General features: G+C 41.1%; 1 protein-coding gene across 3 annotated transcripts in view; it reads left to right on the plus strand.

The window, feature by feature from the left end:
* Positions 1-470: 470 nt before the first annotated feature.
* KIAA1958 (KIAA1958 ortholog) overlaps positions 471-12,037 on the plus strand; it is a 90,647-nt gene continuing 79,080 nt past the window's right edge. For 2 of the 3 annotated variants that reach the window (XM_089488578.1, XM_089488576.1), the window contains exon 1: positions 471-642. The gene's annotated coding sequence lies outside the window, so the exon portion shown is untranslated. The remainder of the gene's footprint in view (positions 643-12,037) is intronic. The other variant, XM_089488577.1, reaches the window with a different exon arrangement.

The following is a 12,037-nucleotide window of genomic DNA, read 5'->3' on the forward strand; positions in this document are numbered from 1 at the left end:
ATCTACACTGCAGAATGAATCCGCTTCGACCACGCTTTGACTCCCAGGGCTCAGTTCTCTAGTAGTAACCCTGGGCTCATCTTTCTGCCTTCAGCCTTCCATCTGTCAGAGGAGGAGAGCCAGCCTTGCACAGCATGGCAGTGGAAGCGGGGCCAAAGTGGGTCAGTTCTTGCAGTGCGGATGCAGCAGCTGGCGAGGCGTGCCAGAGAGCGGTGTGTGTTGTGTGTGAGTGTGAGTGTGTGACTTCCTGTGGCATATTTATGACCAGGGCTTCGATTTCCGGTGGCTGATGCTCTCTTTCTCTCTCTGACTCCCCCTTTCTGTGTGTGTCTCCCTCTCTTTGGATAATAAGATCACCCAGGGAAGCAGGAGAGCTTGCTACACACACGCACACAACCACACACACACTCAGAGGGCTGAGGAGGAGCCCTGGGTTGTGAGACACCTCCTCTCCTTCCTTCTTTCTTTCTTTCTTTCTTTCTTTCTTTCTCTCAGACACAACAATCCTTCCTCTCCAGCCTAAACAACCATCTGGTGTAATCACCTCTCCATCCAAGATCACGTCCCACAACACACACACATCACACACCACCATCATCACCAAACCCTCCTCCTCCTATTCCTATGGAGAGGCACGTGCAGGTAGGTGGACTTCGCAGCTTTCTTGGGAGAGGTGTGTTTTGTGTGTCTATTTGTGTGTGTGTGTGTTGGTGTGGGGAGGAAGGAGGAAAGCCATGGGGGTGTGAGGTTGTGTAAGGTAAAAATAGAAAGAATGAAAAGGAGGGTGGAAAGATCTTCTTATCTGTTCTTTCTCTTCAGGCTGTGCAAGAGCCAAGAGGTAGAGGAGGGGGGTCTCCTAATGCCCCTCCAATTTCTCTGTGTGTGTTTTGTGGGTCTTTTGTGGAAGGGCAACAATTGTTAGGGGGAGAGAGAGAGCGAGAGGGCAGGGATGTTGTTGCCTGGGAGGAGGGCCAGCATAGTGTGGTGGTTCGTAGTGGGGTGACCTTGGGCGAGTCACACTCTCTCAGCCTCAGAGGATGGCCACAGCAAAGCCCGTCTGGACAACTCTGGCCAAGGAACCTCCTGACCCCTGACTTATGGGTCACCAGAAGGACCTGGAGGCACACAACAACAACAACAACAACAACAACAACAACACCTGAGGGGAAGAAGAATGACAAGGGAGAAGCATTTATTTCTCTGCAGAGGGCATGCTGCCTCGCTCTGGTTGCAATGGAGAGAGGAGGATCTGTGTGTGTGTGTGTGTGTGTGTGTGTGTGTGTATGGGGGGAGCTTTTTAAAAATAAGGGGTCGAAAGAAGTCTAAGGTGGGGGATCAATAGGGCTTTTATTGATCCGAAAGATTGGATATTGTGTGTGTGAGTTTATTAGAGCATGAAAGGGATGGACCACAGTTCTCTGCTCTGGCAGCTCAAAGAGAAGAGAGGCAGCTTTGTTGGGGAGTGGATTATGGGAGTTGCTGTCCATGGGGAGACGATGATGAGCTCTGCAGGGCTGGGCAGTGGGATGAGGAGGGAAGAAGATAGCTTTGTTGTGGGGTAGATGATGGGAGTTGCTGTCTGTGGGGAGATGGGCTATGCAAGATTGGGGAAGGGACGGTGGGTTGAGGAGGGGAAGAGGCAGCTGGGTTGGGGAGGGTGGATGATGGGAGTTGCTGTCCATGGGGAGTTGGGCCTGCATAACCCATCTCCCCATGGATAGCAACTTCCAGGGAAGGAGGTAGCTTGATTTGGGTGGGTGGATGATGGGAGTTGCTGTCCATGGGGAGTTGGGCCTGCATAGCCCATCTTCCCATGGACAGCAACTTCCAGGGAAAGAGGTAGCTTTGTTGGGAGATGGATGATGGGAGTTGCTGTCTATGGCCCAACTTCTCATGGACAGCAACTTCCAGGGAAAGAGGTAGCTTTGTTGGGAGGTGGATGATGGGAGTTGCTGCCTATGGGGAGATTGGGTCAGGGGCGGTGGGGTGAGAATGCAATAGGAACAGGTGTGCCTGGCACAGGAGGTGTGTGTGTGTGTGTTTGTCTGCCTCCAGGGAGGAGATGTGTTGCCCCCTCAGTCCCTGAGGAAGGCATCCTTGTGCAGTTGTGTTATTTCTATTCTAATATGAAGCGTCCTCTTTGAGGGTAAGGCAACCATCCTGCACATTTGCTGTTTGCCTTCAAGTCTTTTCTGAGTTATGGTGACTGCAAGGCGAACCTACTTCAGGGGGTTTGGCACTGCCATCCTTTAAGGCTGAGAGAGTCTCACTTGCCCAAGAGGCTGACAGTGGGTTTCCTGCTTAGGGAGGATTCGAACCCTGGTCTTCAGAGTTCTAGTCCAAAGCTCAGAAGGAATTCAGAGACACAGCTCTGGAAGATCAGTCTGAAAAAGGGATCTTGGAGCATCTTCGGAGCATGCATCTGAGGAATTAGGCTCAAGTCTAGGAAAGCTCCTGCTCTCAGCATCTTTCTTTCAGTCAATCAGCCTCCAAGGTGCTCCAAGATCCCTTTTGTAGACCCAGAAGTCAAGTTCCCTGGCTCTTCCTCCCAGGTATAGCGTTTACAGTGTGCAGGGCAGGTGCAATCTTATGGAGGGAGTGTCACATCTTGTGAGGTCGGACCTGTGGACTTGTGGTGGGACAGCCTGGAAAAAGGCATTGGATGAGATTGGGAGAGATCTCATTCCTTCCCTTCTCTTTATAACAGTGATTCGTGCCAATGCACCCAGAGCCTGGAATTTCATCCTGCATAAAGCCAGCTTCTTTCTGATCTAAAAAGAGGGAAAGGAGGTGAAGCAGAAAGGAATGAACAAGGGCAAAACTTTCTACAGTATTTAGTTCCTTGATGGGTCAGAAGAGAGACTAGGTCTGTAAAAAGAAGGATAGGCAAATCTTCCAGTTGTTTGGAAGTTTTTTGTTCCTACTGAGTTACCTTTAGTGTTTGTAACAAAGGAAGGATGGGAAGGAAGAAAAAGGAGGAACCTGTGCACAAGGACAGACATTTTGTAGCAAATATCACCATCCATCATAGTCTGCCAAGGTGAATATGGCTGTAATCCTATATACACACACTCACTGGGTTTTACTTCTGTTTAAGTGTGTTTAAGATTGCACTGCAAAGCAGGTAACTGGAGAGCTAAGATGCTGAGAATATCTGATAAGGAGAATTCCCAAAGGGGGAACCATGTTAACCTGTTGCAGCCAAAAACTGCGAGAGCCCTGGACCACCTTAAACAGTAACTTCACTAAATCATGAACTCTATGAAGGGAAACTCCACTCTCCTTCTGTCTCTCTTTTTTCTTTCCAACAGTTGGCATTTTTCTTGCACTTATTGTCTGCCTTCACTGCAAGAGAAGCTAAGTATAGAGAGGAACAATGTTTGTATCCCATAACCCATTCATGCTAAATATCAATTACTTTTCTGGTTTGGAAAAAGAAAGCAAGATTCAAGAGAAGTCAGACTCACTGAAATCTTAGTTAAGAGAGGCTTCAAAAGGAGGATTGTTTATCCCAGGATGCTCACTCTGTTTTCCCACCGTTGATGTTGTTGTGTGCCTTCAAGTCATTTCCCACTTACGGAGATCCTATCATGGGCAAGAGTTGTTCAGAGGAGGTTTGCCATTGCCTTCCCCTGTGGCTGAGAGCATGCGACTTGCCCAAGGTCACCCAATGGGTTTCATGGCTAAGCAGGAATTGAACCCTAGTCTCTAGAGCAGTAATCCAACACTCAGATAACTATGCCACACTGGTCCCCTTCTTTTTACTTTACTGTTATCAAAACTTGCCGAATATTGTAGTTCAAAATTACTGAATGCGTATGGTATTCAGTACATTTCAGGTGCTTATACCCTTACCTATGACTATTGCTAGAATTGTTCAGTCTGGATATTCTAATCATGTTCGAAGTAATTTTTCTTTCTCTCACATTTCCATCAGCATTCAGTGCCCACTCATCTTTTGTGAAACAATAGGGATTTGTGCCTCATCACTGATTAATCGCAGGGTGAGACCTATGTCCAGGGTTTACTGATCAAAAGATGGTTCATACAACCTAGCTCAAGGAAGGGTGTGTGTCTTTTTAAAATAGACATGTATGTATTGAGGACCCTTTGATTTTGTAGTACAGTATGTAATGCAGGATGCTACATGATACACACTTTTTTAAAAAAAATACATAATCACTCCTGCGGCTGTACAGACAGCCCCTAAGGGATGGTGTGATGCTGCCCTTTTCCCAGCTGGATCGGGGCCGCAGCAACCGCATGCTGCAGCCCCGATCCAGCCTTTCCAGGGTGCAATAGCCACACGACCATGGCTATATGGTGCTCCTTCGGTGCTGCATCATATGGATGATGCACACTGTGTGGAGCGACGCGTGGTGTCAGGATGCCTGGGGGTTGAGTTGGGGCATGCGTCATGTGGACGCAATGCCCCAACCCCGACCCCAGGCCGGCTTTTCAGGCCGGTCTGTACAGGGCCTCCTGTATTAGAGAAAAATGTGTTCAGTAATAATAATGACATGCAACTGAACTGTTCAGTGACTAAGAAGCGTCCTTAAAGGCTTGTTTTTGAACTATGTAAGAACTTCCCAAGGATAGCCATGTTAGGCACTTGTAAGTAGAAGAAGTGGAATAAAATTGGATTCTTTGAGCACATTAGAGACTGACAGGTTTCCTGTGGCATAAGCTTTCATGGACTAGAACATTGGTAAAGTGAACTCTAGTACATGAAATGTTATGGACCACAATAAATCACTGTAGGTTGCCACAAGACACTTTGTTGTTCTTATCAGTACATTGGTTTTTACTGTAACATTGAAGTTATTCCAGTAAAAAGAAAAGGAGAAAGAGTGGGATTATGAAATGCCATCCATTCATCCACAGTTGTTCTCAGTCTAAGCTCAACACAGTTATGAACATTTCAATGTGCGTCAATTAAAAAAACAACAACAACCCTCTCTTAATTACAATTTAGCACTTGTTCTGTTCTGTTGATCCTCTTGGATTAAAATCCAGGATCACAATTGTGTTTGTGGATGGACTTTAAGCATGCTGTCCTGTATTTTACTGTTTTGTATTATATTTGTAGGCTCTTGAAAGTATAATAAAAAAATAAGGTAGATTACTGAATTGATTGGTTAGCAGTCGTACCTACATCCTACTTGTAGCAGGGGCCAAGATGTAGAAAAAACAGCCATACAATATGAATCACAGAAACACAGTAATCTCATCTATGTTTTTTGGCTTGAGCATCCCATGTGGGGTGGATTGATTCTCTGGGACATTTTCTGGAAACTTGTTCTATCCAAGCAGGCTTGGATGAGCTTTATTTTCTGTTTAAAGTATAGTAGCTGAAATATTATGTGATAAAAAGCCATGCTAAGATACAGATGCACTTTTATAACTGTTGATATTTACACAAGCAGTGTAAATACGGTGGCTAAAATGTTGAACTAAGACCTGAGAGGCTTCTATCTGAAATCTCTATGAAGTTCACTACAATATCTTGGGCCTTCCTTGTCTTTCAGGCTAAAATACCTCACATAGTTGTTGCGGGTATAAAATGGAAGTGAATGGGTTTACAGATTATATGGATTTTTTATCCAAAGGAAAGGATAAGAATATAATAAGTACATTAATATACATATTAGAGAAATATCTTCTTCCTGCACTTTGTTCATTCTGCATACACCTTTCGATATTCACGACCGTTTCATATTGCTGAGTTCATAATAGATCAGAGAAACCTGAGCAGTTCTACTGGTGCTGATAATAGCTCAGTATGAAGATATATGTAAAATATAGAGCTCTGCTTCCAACATTACTTATTTAAAATTCTGTCATTTTACAGTGCATCTAAAATAGGCTCAGTCCCCACAAGGCTGACAACTACAGAATATATAAGATATTATCTTTTATTAGATCAGCTAACCAAAGATACTTGAATTTTGCTTTATGCTGAATTCTTCATCAGACAGAGAGAACATTAACAGCATTAAAGACTGGCATAGGTCTCTTATATGCTCCTTGGTTTCATCCTCTGTTTAACAAGACTCAGTTCAAGTGTAGCAGAGAACTAGATTACTTGTTTTCTAGCGGTAGGCAGCTTTTACTAGTTACTGTACATCTTTACAAAATTTAATAGAAATGGAAAAAATAAAACAACATGATATACCTAAAATTTCCAGTGATTGCAGCTGATGTGCATTCTTTACCCGAGTGGTTCCTAACCTGTAGTCTACAGATCCTGAGGGGGAGGCTGTGATGTTCTTACAGGGGGTCTGCAAAGGCTTGAAGAAATGTTAAGGATTTTTACAGTTAAAATAGAATGAATGAATGGAATGAAGAAGGAATATTTACCCAAGTTATCTTTATGCCATATTTCAGCTCAATGTGTCAATTGTACTAATTGTATTTACCATCTCCATTAAAAATAACAAAAGTTAACAAATAAGTTATGAAAATAATTGCTTGATAGCAAAAAATGTACTTTATATACTCGACTATAAATTGAACTCATGTATAAATCAAGTGCAAGTTTGGGGGCCAAAATTATGGAGTTTGATATGACCCATGGATAAGTCGGGAGTAAAACTTAGAGGCATGTAATAAAGGCTGTAAAGGATGAAGCCAGTGAAAACGATGCTGAAGAACTTACAGATTTTCAGCAGGCATTTTGTAATGTGCTCACCCTAAATGCTGGATGGATGAAAAAGTAGAGCAGTGCTTCCAGGACAGATTATGCTCTCGCCTTTTACCAGGGGTTAGATCCTTTTGTTTTAGTAAGAGTTAAAGCACAGTACTCACACTGACCCATGGATAAGTCGACTCAGGTTTTTGGGATCAAATTTTGACCTAAATTTCTAGACGTATACGTGAGTATATACAGTACTCAGCACTTGCTACATCTGCACATATTGACAACATGCAAGTGAATGATGCTATTTATATTTATTTATTTATTTATTTATTTATTTAGGTATTTATACCCCGCCTGTCAGCCCTAATGGCTCTCAGGGCGGCTTACAATTATTATTTTTGATCAGACAGTTCCTTGCCCTCAGGCTTACAATCTAAAAGACACAAAACAAAAGGAGAAGGGAATGGTGGAGGGAAAGGGGATGAGGTCCAGTGGTTTTTCTCTCCCTCTGAGGCCTGGACCAAGGCAGATGGACTGGAGGGAGGGTTCTTCCTTCTTCCAGGCTAGTCCTGATGGAGCTGGACCTGCCTGGTGAACTCCCTCTCAGGCTGGCAATGCTATGGAGCTGGGAGAAAGCATGTGGCCAGAATCTGCCTTCATAGCTGCACCAAACCTTAGTGCTGTCCATGTTGACAGCCATCAAATTCTCAAAATGTGTATTGCTTCCCAGAATTTTGTCGCTGTGTCAAGAATTCATTCATTCATTCAAGAACAAGAATGTTCTACATGAAATTAATGTATAAAGGGAAGACCATGTTTGTGGGAAGGGAGGGTTGGAGTCAGTCAGTGTGAGTGAGTGTTCAAACTTTGGAATGATGATTGTGGATTATTGAAAATGAATGTGTTTCTTCTTCAATTCTGGCAAATAAAAGAGTTTCATTATTATCAGGTAAAGTGATTTTTCAGTGTTATTGCAGTGAATTTTGTAACAATACATTTTGGCGGAGCTGCAGGGTGAAACACTAGCTGAATTTGAAATGGGAAAGTAGTGATGATGTTGATGAGGGTGCATCCTGCTCAAAGCAAAATTAAGCTTCCAGACATCTTAAAAAATGCCACTGTTATAGCAAGGAATATCTATCAATTGGTTCCATGAGTACAGACCAGAAGATAAGCCACTGCCACAGCGTGTGTTGTGTCATGATGTATTCTCCGAACTATCAAAATTGTGAAGACATCTCAACTAAACACAAAGAACATGCCACAAAGAGCTTCGATTTTTTTTTCAAAAGTAAGGAGCAGGGGCTTTGGGAAAGTATGTAAATGGTAAAGAAGATGGCAACTGGTTGTAACAATTAAAATGCAGTGAGGTTTTTCAACTAACAGCAAAAACCGCACACAGTAACTGAAGAACTTAATTTACCTGCTGAAAAAATAATTGTTTCTGCATTGATCAACGAGAAAACTCCCAAAGACCTTTCCTTGATATCTTTGTCAAATGACACAGCTAAAGAAGAAAATCGACAGTTTATCAGCCAATATAAAGGGACAGTTATTAGCTCTGGAACTGGATGAAAGCACAGGCTTAACAAACAAAATAACCCTATTGTGCTACATTAGATATGAGCACGAGAGAAATATTTTTGAAGATTTACTGTTCATCTCCTTTACAATATCTTATGACATGGATTGGTTGAAATATGTTGGAACTGGTACAGATGGAGCATGAGCAGTGTCTGGAAATCTGACTGGACTTGTTGCATGGATTAAGGAAATCATACCATCGGTGACTTGGTACCATTGCTGAATACATAGGGAAGCTCTCGTTGCTAAGCTGATACCAGAAAAATTAACAGACCTTAAATGGAATCAGTCAAAATTGTCAATTTTATAAAAAGCAGGTCACTGAATTCAAGACTTTTTGAGCAGCTCTGATGAACACCACCAGCTTTTGCTACATTGGGAAGTTTGTTGGCTATCATGATGTATAAAGTTTTGTCTTCGTTTCTGGGAACTGAGAAACAAGAAGATTATTCCTTAAGGAGCTACAAATTCACTTCAGTTATTGTTTTAAAGATTTTTTTTCCTGGTTAGTAAAATTAACATATCTGTTATATGTCTTCACCCGTTTAAATATGCTCAACTTAAATCTTCAAGGAGAAAAAGTTACAGGTTTCAGGTTGAAGACAAGATTGAAGCAATGATGAAAATTTTGGAATTGTGACATCATTGCCCATTAGACCAAAACTATGAGACATTTCCGAACCTCACAAATATTCTTGCTTCCCTTGACACTTCTCACGTGACATTGGAAAGATAGGCAGTATAGTTTCTGTGCATGTTTTCCTATTCTGGATGCAAGCAAAAAACAGGATTAGAGATCCATTTTCAGTTAATACCCTCTTTGGTAGTTCTGGAAAATCTGCTTGCACATCAGCCCAGAAGTTTGGAAGAAACTTTCCCTTGAACGGCAGTTTCACAGCACCATCCATGGACATTTCTTTGAGCTTGTCTTTCTCAGCTGTGAGCCCCGCAAGTTCATAGATGGGCTCAAAGCAGGAAAAGACAAGCTCAAAAAAAGATCCACAGATGGTGCTCTGAAGCGGCAGTTCAGGGAAAAGTTTCTTCCAAATTTCTGGGCTGACTTGCAAGCAGTTTTCTGGAACTACCAAAGAAAGCTATAAAAGTATTGATGCTTTTTGTAATGATATAACTTGTGAAAAAATCATTCTCCACTCTTGTTTATCTTAAAAATAAGTATATAAACTGTTTGAGAAATGTAGTCAGAATTCACAATACAAGTTTCAGATACTATGCTCAATATCAAGTGAAATGCAGCTCCAGTGTTATTAATTAATCAACAAGTAATATTAGGCCTTGGTTTGGTGTTTAGGTATTATTATTATTGTTGTTGTTGTTGTTTTGTATGGAATAATTCCAATAAAATATTATAGTAAGAGTGTGTGCATTTACTTATTTCTCCCTTCTCTCCAAATTTGAAGACCCTTAATGAGCAACTTTAAATATATATGTGATGCATTTTAGGGCTTTAAACTTGAGTTAAGTCTGTGCTGATCTGTGGCAACAAAAGATATTTAAAGAGGGTCAGTGGGGGGAAGAAAAGGTTAAGAATCACTGCTTTAAACCAATCCAGACTTTTGCAAAATACGGTGTTGTGTCACTTGCACAATATGTTGGATGTGACAGCGGTTTTAAATGTAATATCAGCTGTGACTGGGAAAATCATTTGACTTTGTTATCATTTCATATCTGGTTGTGATCAAATGTATTTTATTAAGGTTTGCTTTAAAATTCTTCTTGATGTTACTTTAATTGGATTCTTCAAAGCAGTACTGCACTGAATTTTAATTGAGTAGAATGTTGAAAAGCTATATTAATCTGATGCCTTGATTTGTTTGTGTTTGTTGTATGTATTAAAGTTGTAGTAGTCATGAAAATTCTAAAGCAAGATTCAGTCATTATTAGTTGTTTCATACATTACACAATCTGGATTTCTCACAGGAATGTACTCCTGGTAGGGAATTGTAGCCAGTCCCAGCTTTCTTCCTGATAAATTAAAAATCCAGTTAGGCAATGCCATTATTAAGACTAGGAACAGTACTATAATAGAGAATACAAGCTTTTAAATGTTCCAGAATTCTTATTCTGGATCGATACTTGGTGGTGGTAGTAGTGAAGAAGAGGAGAGACCTGATCTGATAAAGATTTCTAGGGAACCCAAAAGCTTGCACTTTCTTGGTGGTAATTTTGTTGGCCCTAGCAGAAGAATTGTCCAACAATAGACAACTTTGTGTCTGATATGTTGCAGGGACATAGCCAAGGGGAGGGATTGGGGTCCGGACCCCCCCTTCCATTAGAAAAATGAATGGTGTGTGCTGCTGTGCTGCCGTGCCCAAGCCCCATTATAATGGTGGCACTTAGCCTGGACCCCCACCCCCTTCCTAAAATCCTAGCTACGTCCCTGTATGTTGTTTGCAAACATGTACAGTTACATTTACACTTTCACACACTTCACATTTCACAGCATATTAATTAATTAATAATAAAAACTATAGGCCCTATTAAGCCAAAGTTAAGCAGTTAAGCACTTGGAAACAGTGTTCCACTGAAATTAGAGGGACGTAACTTTGTTTTAATTGTGCCTGATGTTCTTATCCTGTATTGGAAGAATGAACTAGCCTCTTTCTTAAGATAATAATAATAATAATAATAATAATAATAAGTTTTATTTATAAACCGCTATTCCGTGTTGATCATAGCGGTATACAGGTAAAAATTGCAATATCAAATACAAAATACAGGATAAAAATTGCAATACATAAATAAAACTTCAATAAAAACATTTCAAAATACAGATTAAAACCATACATCAAATCCAGGCCAGCTAAATGTGCTCGATAATGCTGTATATATTGGTGGGAGTCATGTATCATCAAGGAGCATCGGGGAAGGCTTGCCGAAACAGGAAGGTCTTAAGTCTCTTTTTAAAGAGATCCAGGGAGGTGGTGGAGCGGAGTTCCTCAGGAAGGGTGTTCCAGATCCCAGGGGCCGAGATAGAAAAGGCCCTTAGTGAGGTTGATACATATCTCGTTATCAGGATCCTCAACAGATTCTTCCCAGACGACCTGAGTGTGCGGGGCAGACTATACCTCTTTAAAGATACCTCTTTAGAGGTCCAGAGATATTGCCCTAAACCCCTATGCATAAAATGACCTTGGGACAACAACTACTTTATCTATAATTCTGTTAACCTTTGTTCCAAAATATTGGTTTTTGTGGGTTTAAAAAAAGCAATTGGCAGTACTGAGTGAAGTCTTTTGTAAGACAGAAATTATAGTGTATCAGTGTTCTAGTATGTTTCCCTGGTAACAAATATACTACACAGATTCTATAATGAGGTTCTTAGTCTGCTAGCAACTGTATGCATTGCTTTGCTCAGTAATTGTGTCTGAAGTGAATATGAGGTCTTGTTTATATGACTATTCAAACACACACTATCCAAGATAAATTACCACTGAAAAATGAAAATCTTCTACCTATGGGAATATATTTCTTTATATATAGAGTGATATGCTGCATAAAAGCTTTAGTGTAAATAATGCAAAATATTTATTCTGCTTGAGAAGTCTTGCGTCTGAATGTACAAGATGTATTGCACTTTGTCTTCATTTGCGTGTCTTAAGTGTGCAGTACGATAAGCTTGCACATTCATTGGGTTATTTACAAATAGCTCTGCAATCTGATCCTATGTGTGTTTATTCAGAAGTAAGCTCCATGAGCTCAACTCAGTAAAACTGTTAGGTCAGTGATAGATGGTGTAAAAAAACCCAACCCAAATCTTTCCATGCTAGGTATTATTATGAAAGGGATTGCAAA

Source organism: Sceloporus occidentalis, unplaced genomic scaffold (assembly GCF_023333645.1).
Source record: "Sceloporus occidentalis isolate IW3139 unplaced genomic scaffold, rSceOcc1.0.p SCAF_1, whole genome shotgun sequence".
NCBI classification, from domain to species: Eukaryota; Metazoa; Chordata; class Lepidosauria; order Squamata; family Phrynosomatidae; genus Sceloporus; species Sceloporus occidentalis.